This window comes from Dipodomys spectabilis, unplaced genomic scaffold (assembly GCF_019054845.1).
Source record: "Dipodomys spectabilis isolate Male_0828 unplaced genomic scaffold, ASM1905484v1 ptg000150l, whole genome shotgun sequence".
In the NCBI taxonomy this organism is placed as follows: Eukaryota; Metazoa; Chordata; class Mammalia; order Rodentia; family Heteromyidae; genus Dipodomys; species Dipodomys spectabilis.
This window is the reverse complement of record NW_024870827.1, coordinates 426,730-434,035: the sequence shown is the minus strand read 5'-3', so window position 1 is coordinate 434,035 and position 7,306 is coordinate 426,730.

The window sequence follows — 7,306 nt, the reverse complement described above, 5'->3', positions numbered from 1 at the left end:
CCCTTTGTGGTCTCCCTGACTTCCTTCAGCTCTTTGTTAATGGATTCCATGAATGCCTTTAGTGATCTTTGTGTGTTCTCTACCTGGTCTCTCAATTCCTGTATTACTCTTTGATTAGCTTCCTCCCGTTCATGGGATTCCTGCAGATCTCTTTGAGTGTTCTCAGCCTGCTCACGCCATTCCTCCCTTTCTCTTTGAGTATTCTCAAGTTGTTCACGCAAATCCTGTATCAGTTTTTGAGTAGCTTCCTCACGCTTATGATATTCCTGTATAAACTTCTGGGATGCCTCCTCTCTCTCCCTATCACGCTCATACAGAGTCCTTTGTACGTTGTCAAACTTTTCATTTATCATGTTTGCCACCAGTGTTTGTAGAGCTGTTTGGGAACTCTCCTCTGGATTATTCATTATCTGTTCTAACCCCTGATTATCAGGATTGGGAATTGAGATACCCGAATTTGCCATTTTTCTTGTGTTTTTCCGGCTTACTCTGCCCATTTGAGATGAAGATAGCACCAGTTTTGTGCTAGAACACTATCTTAAGGCAACCATCAACCAAAGTTTGCATTTGTACAGTCAATAGTCTACAGATACAATCTAGTTCAACAGATACATCTATTCGACATCAAACAACTATATGTTAAAGAACTTCGAACCGCAGAGAAGAATTTGGAAAGCCAGAAATTATTAGGGTTAGGAAGAGATGTGGGTAAAAAATAGGAATAGATTGGTGTGGGGAGGCACAGGGAGAGTTAACTATGTCCTAATCACAATGCAGGAAATAGGTTGGGTAGGATGTAAGTAGAGAGAGAGAGAAAAAGAAGAAAGGGAAAGAGGAATGAAAAGAGACCAGAAAAAAAATAGAAACGTAAAAATTAATGTTATTTTAGAGATTAAAAGACCATCTATTTATAGAGGAATATGAATATGTTGAGAGAAAGGGAGGGACATAGAGGAGATGAGAAAAACTTTAAAAAAATGCTTAAAATATTGTATAGGTATAAAGTACTGCTATTAGTGAATTTAAGTCTCAGAGGTTTTGAATTGAGTAATAAGTTTGTGGATTAAGTGTGTACACAATGGGGGATAGGGTCTACTGGTTAACTACGGGTTTATCTGAGGATGTGCAGGACAAGAGTTAAGTCACATAAAGATGAACAAAGAGGAAAAGATGGAAAGGATAGGAAAGTGAGAAGAAAAGATCAGAAGTTCAGTAGAGCTAGAAAAAAAAACAAAAAGATAATTAAGAATGAAAGAAAAAGAGAAAGAAGACAAGAAAAGAAAAGAAAACACACATTCACGTATTCCTAAAATAAAAATTATAAGAGGAGAAAAAAAAAAAGTTAATGGAAAACAATTATTTTTTCAGAAGAGGCAAAAATTAAAGATTAATAAAAGTTTTAGAAAAGCAAAAAATTTTTTTTTATATATATATAAGGTAACAAAAAACGAAAAAAAACAAAACAAGAAAAAGAAAAAAAGAAAAGAAGAAGAAGAAAAAAAAAGTTCTTTGATTTTTTTTTTTTTTTTTTTGGGAGGGGTGGGAAGAGTCCTGTATCTCCCTTTTGTCTGTAACCAGAGTCTGGTTGGAGTCTCTGGTCAGCTTGAGGTCCTGTGGCTTGATTGGTTTCTTAAGTCAGTTTGTTGGAACAGGCAGGAAAATGCTCTGCTTTACCCAAGATTTTGAGATCCTCCTCCCAGGTTACTTTACTGGGAGGGTGATCTGCTTTGAGAATCACAAAAGAGGGGGATGCAGTGATGAGGCTAGGTTCTGGGTAGAGTTGAGGCCTTTCAACGAACAGTAGCTTTTCCCTGGGGCTATTTTGTGAAAAAAACTCACAGCACCCAGCCTGGAGCCATTCTCAGGGTTTCTGTTTTTCAATTGATTGTGGTGGCTGCTAGAGGGAGGGGCAGCCTCTGGCTCTGGCCACCCAGCGAGGAGAGCCACTCCAGTGGCTGGTGCCTGAGCTGGGCGACCCCTCCCTGGATGGAACTGAGTCTGTGAGGTCACCTCGCCGCCAAGTTCCTGTGACCTGCCAAATGACTAGCTCTATTCCAAGGCCTGAGCTGGAGCTAGCCGCTCCTCCGAGCTTTGTCAGTATCCAAGATGGAGATCACCGGTGCTGGGGGGGGAGGGGTGGCCTTCCCTCCTCTGCTCCCAGAGGAGTGAGGAAGTGGGGCTTCTACTCACGCGGAGTCTTGGATCTCGGGTCGTCTCTGGTCTGCAAAGTGCAGGATGAAGTTGTCCGCTCCTTGTCGGTTCTTGCTGGTGTTGAGTAGAATCCGCTCGTCCGCTGCGTCTGGCTCCTTCGTCCCGGACTGCGTCTCAGGTATGCCTCCGCGGCGGTGGTCGCCGCTGCGACCCTGCCGCCGCAGCGGCAGCTGCTCAGATGTGTCTGCTTGGCTTCCCCTCTCTTGACTAACTCTCTGTCCTGTGATGGCACACTTGGTGTGATTCTCTGGCTTGGGACTGTTCACTGGAACTCTGAAACTGTTTTCTATGCAAGAGCTTGTTCAGATTCCAGCTTCTCCTCCGCCATCTTCCCGGAACTCCTTTCACTATGTTTTGATAAGTCAAGTTTCCTATTGAAATGCAACTCATATCTAATCCTCACTTGTGTTTTACATGCTCTCTTCATTACAGAACATTGGTAGATGTAAAATAGCTCATGATTCACAATCAAAAATTTGAAAAAGTAAGCATCATTCTGTTGGATTCCAAAGAAATGATGAAGGATTACAAAAGCTTAAGCCTAGAGAAATAGCAAAGTTCATCTAATGTAGGACTCTGGAGACCTGCCAAAATCAGAATTTCGATTTGAAATAAATGTTTTTTTTGTTTGTAATGTCATATTCTCTAGGATAATACAAAATTCTTTTCAAGTAGAAGATTTAATTTAGAAATTCACAAATGATTCTGGCATTCTATTTGCTTAGAATATTCTTTCAGGTGAGGTATAATTAGAAATTAGTTAATAGATAATTGCAACAGTTCATGTATAACATGATAATCTGAATAATCTAGACAAAGTTGACAACAAATGGATGCTATTAATTTATAAATTTAGAAAAAGAGCAATTTTTTGAGGATTTGGTGTAATATGGTATGAAGAGAGTAATGTATTACATCTTTTTTCTTCTACCTATATATAACACAGGAAGAAATTTCCTTACGTACCTCTTAATTACTCATACAATGAGGGAAAAAAAGCTAGGTTTAATGTTTGTTTTTATTTTGTTTTTGTTGCTTAGTTTATGCTAGGGCTTGACCTCTGGGTCTGGGCACTGTCCCTGAGCCTGTTTTTGCTCAAGGCTACTGCTCTACCACTTGAACCTCAGTGCCACTTGTGTCTGGCTATTCCTTATGAGTTTATTGCAAATAAGAATCTAAGGAACCTTGCTACCTGGGTGGGTTTGAACCATAATCTTCAGATCTTAATATTCAGATATTCAGATCTCCTGAATATCTATGATAGATAAAAATAATATATAATAAAATTAATATTAAATAATAATATAAATACTATTCGCAAGTGTTCTGATCTCAAGAATACCACTGGAAGGAAAATGATGCAGCAAAGTTTAGTGTAGTGTTCTTTGCACAATTGGGAAGGCATCACAGCAGAAGTGCAGTATTTTTTTTCAAAATAGTGATAAGCTAGTCATGATGTGAATTCAGGCAATTTTAAGGTGCACCTTACAAGTTGCAAACTGTTGGGCTAGGATGACTTTACAGCATAAACACTTGGGATTGATTGTTATAGAAATAATAGCTTACTCTGATGAACAAATGTTTACTCTTCAGGAATTAATTATTGTAGGTAGGTCATAGTTTTATCTTCTACCAGAATGTGGCTATTTTTTCTATTGACTTTTAAATATGTAACATCACATTGGAAATGTCATCTATTGCAGAAATAATTAAAATGCAAACTATACTATTTTCAATGTCTCTGGTATGGCATGATCAGAATTTGAAAATGATTAGTTAGTAGTCATCTGAATTTTGAAGAATACATTTATTCTGTCGTCTTAACAATTATTCAAATTTAAAAGTTAGGAGTTTCCGTAGAAGTGAACTGTTTTCTGTTTTAGTATGAGATAATGCTTTTTTTCAACATAAAGGCAAATATATTGTGAAGATATTGTATAGTTTGATTACATTCAAGTTGATGACGCTCTGATAAAGAAAGGGGGAATAGAATGGTATTTACTATACCAATACAGTGAAATTATATTTTATGTAAGTTATTTTTTAATTTAATTTATTGTCAAGGTGATGTATAGAAGGGGTTGCAGTAATTGTAGGATGGTGAATACATAACATGTCGAACTTTTTACCCACTACCTCACTTTTCTCACAGTTTTCCTTCACCTCAATACTCTTCACAATTTGTAATGTAAATTTCCATTATGATGTCTTGTGAGCATTGCTATTACATTGGTTTGTACTTTGTCCTTTTTCACGCCATTTTGTTGTTCCTCTTCCCTTCCCTAATTAAGATAAATATATATACAATAACACATGATACTGAAATCAAATACAACAGGGGACAAACCATAGGGGAAAACACAAAAGAAAAAAGAATCACAGAGTACATTAAAAACAACAACCACAAAGAAAACTTTTGTTTCCATATGTAGGAGTTCATTTTGTTCATCATCACCTTATACAGTGCTACTGAGCCATTCTGCTCATCTGCTAGGACTATCCTAGATCTTTCTTACTTTTTACAAATTAGGGAAACCATGGAATCTCTTTCTTTGTGTCTTGTTTATTTTACTTTGTAGGATTTATCCATTTCCATATGAATTGGAAGCATAGAATTCCACAGTGGATATATTTATCACATTTTGTCAATTTGTTCATCTACTGAGAGGCATATTGATTTAAAACATGATTGCATGTAAGTATCACTTAGGGTCATTCAAAAATGACAGATATCACCTCCCCAGATATTCTAAAATCATGATTTTTATGAAGATAGTATTTCATGGTGGTACAAGTGTTTTGATATCTGGATGAGTCTAATGTATATCTTGCACTGAATTATGCAGGAAGATATCCAATATCATATGGGTTAAAATGGTAGTGACAAAATATTCCCTTGAGAAAGATATAGGAGGCTTCCAGAAGTATGAATTAGTTCAGATAATTTTGAAGGATTTAGAAAGGCAAGCTCAAGTATGTATCTTTAAATAAAAATTATGTAATTATTAGGGTAAAAGATGGGGAGGGGGAAGAAAATGACTGACAGCAGATCATTGTCCCAAGTTAGAGTATAAAAAGACATAACCTACAATTTCCTAGTTAAAAAGAGAGTAATATACTATGTCCCACTTAATTTAAGTACATGCAAAATATTTACTTGGGTTTTTCCTACTTTAACCCTCCAAAATAAGTGAAGTCTTATAAGAAAAATTATATTATTTCCATTACTTCAACCTGAACACTAACTGTGATGAGCCCTCTTTTTCTCACTTTGCACTTGGAAAATAGTCCCTAAGTTGATGATGATGTGGCTGATTAGAGTCAGAGTTAGGGGCTTCTACTTGTACAATTATCCTACAAGAGTTTAAAGCAGTTTTTCCCCAAGATACCCAACTACATTTTCGTAAGCTGTACTTTGAACACACCCTCACACCTGAACACATAATTTGAAATTATACTTCAGCATTTCCTTGGCACATTCTACTTTGCGCCTTTCACTTTTTTGCACATTCCTTTTGAGTTCATAGTTGCTCTCTTTCCATTTCATCTATACAAACTGCTAAGAACATTGTTCAACTACAACTTCTTGTTTGCACAAGACCAGTCTATGTATGAAAATACTTTGTCCATATTAAGCAATAGGGTAGTACTCACTCTTTGAGGAGAAAAGTTCCACTGTGTAACCATATGCCTATATTAGAGGATGTAGAATTTAAAGCATTTTGAGACAAAATGATACTAGAATTGAAAGTCTCCTTAGGTCAGTTTCCGTGGAGCTCATTAGTTTTCCCATGAGAAATATAAATAACCACAAAATCTAGAGCTAATTAGTAAGTATCCGAATTAACACTAGATCCTAGATGTTGTGTTAGTACAAGTCACCATTGTATTATTGTTACATCAGAATCCTTCCCTACTTGCCAATGGGTATGAGAAAATGAAAGAAAGGCATTAAAACAAAATGTCTTATCTTTTTAGGCATTCAGTCGTACTGGTGAGGGTAAAGTCTGAACTCTTCCATTCAATAAAAGCTTGAAGTTTATAAAAAGCATTCCCTACATATAAGAATTTGTGGCAGGCTGATTGACAGGGTTATTTCATGATGGAGATATCCCTAACAAGAACTAGAGTTAAATAGAATATATGGCAGTTATGATGTGTCAATGGCTATTGAGGCATTTTCTATTCTAAAGAAGAATCAATTCGTGGAGTCTTTAGTCACATCAGTAATGCTGTATGTTCAACCTAATACTTGGTGTTACTTGTCCTACATTTATAATGAAAAGGCTGATAAGACATCCAAATATATCTAAAGATATTTCAATAAAGCCCCAAACTGATGTGGATACATGGGCCACACGTTGGAACTGTAGGACAAATTAGGCTTGTCTGTGCTGTAGTTCAATCTATAAACTCATGAATAAACAAAGTCTTCAAAAATATTTATAAAATACCTATGAGTAAAGTTTATGACAGTTATATCTGTATAATTCTTCTAATGTCAGGATAAAAGCATTGGTTCCCAACATTTAAAATCAAGAGGACCTGTTGAATTTATGGATCCAGAATTTTATGGCTTCATATTCATATCCCAAAATTTTTCAATATGACTTTCACCAAAACAATGTTCTTATTGAACTTGTCTATGTCCTTTTACTTTTCAAATCCAAATAGCATATTTCTTTCAATATATTCTTGCAAATTCCTTCCTTTACGTCTGTAAATTTGTGTTTATTAATTTTTATTTCCTTATTTATTGCTTTCTTCCAATCTTGTCTACAGTGGTGCCCACATTACTCACACCTGTGTCAGAACTTTCCTTTTTCTTTCCCCTTCAATAATGCCCCCAATTTCATTATTCTTTTTCATATTCATGGTCGTGGATATTTTGATGATGTCCAAACAGACCCATCTTTGCATCTAAACTTTAGAACTATCAGATTTTTTCCCCAAATCCATCATTTCCACCTGTGGTCCTTATAACTAAGAGTAGCACTAACACAGTTGCCAGGCAAACGTGTGGAAGCACATTAGATTTCTTCTTACCCTACTCCCTCCCATTAGATAAGATGAATGATCAAGATTCTCTCAGATT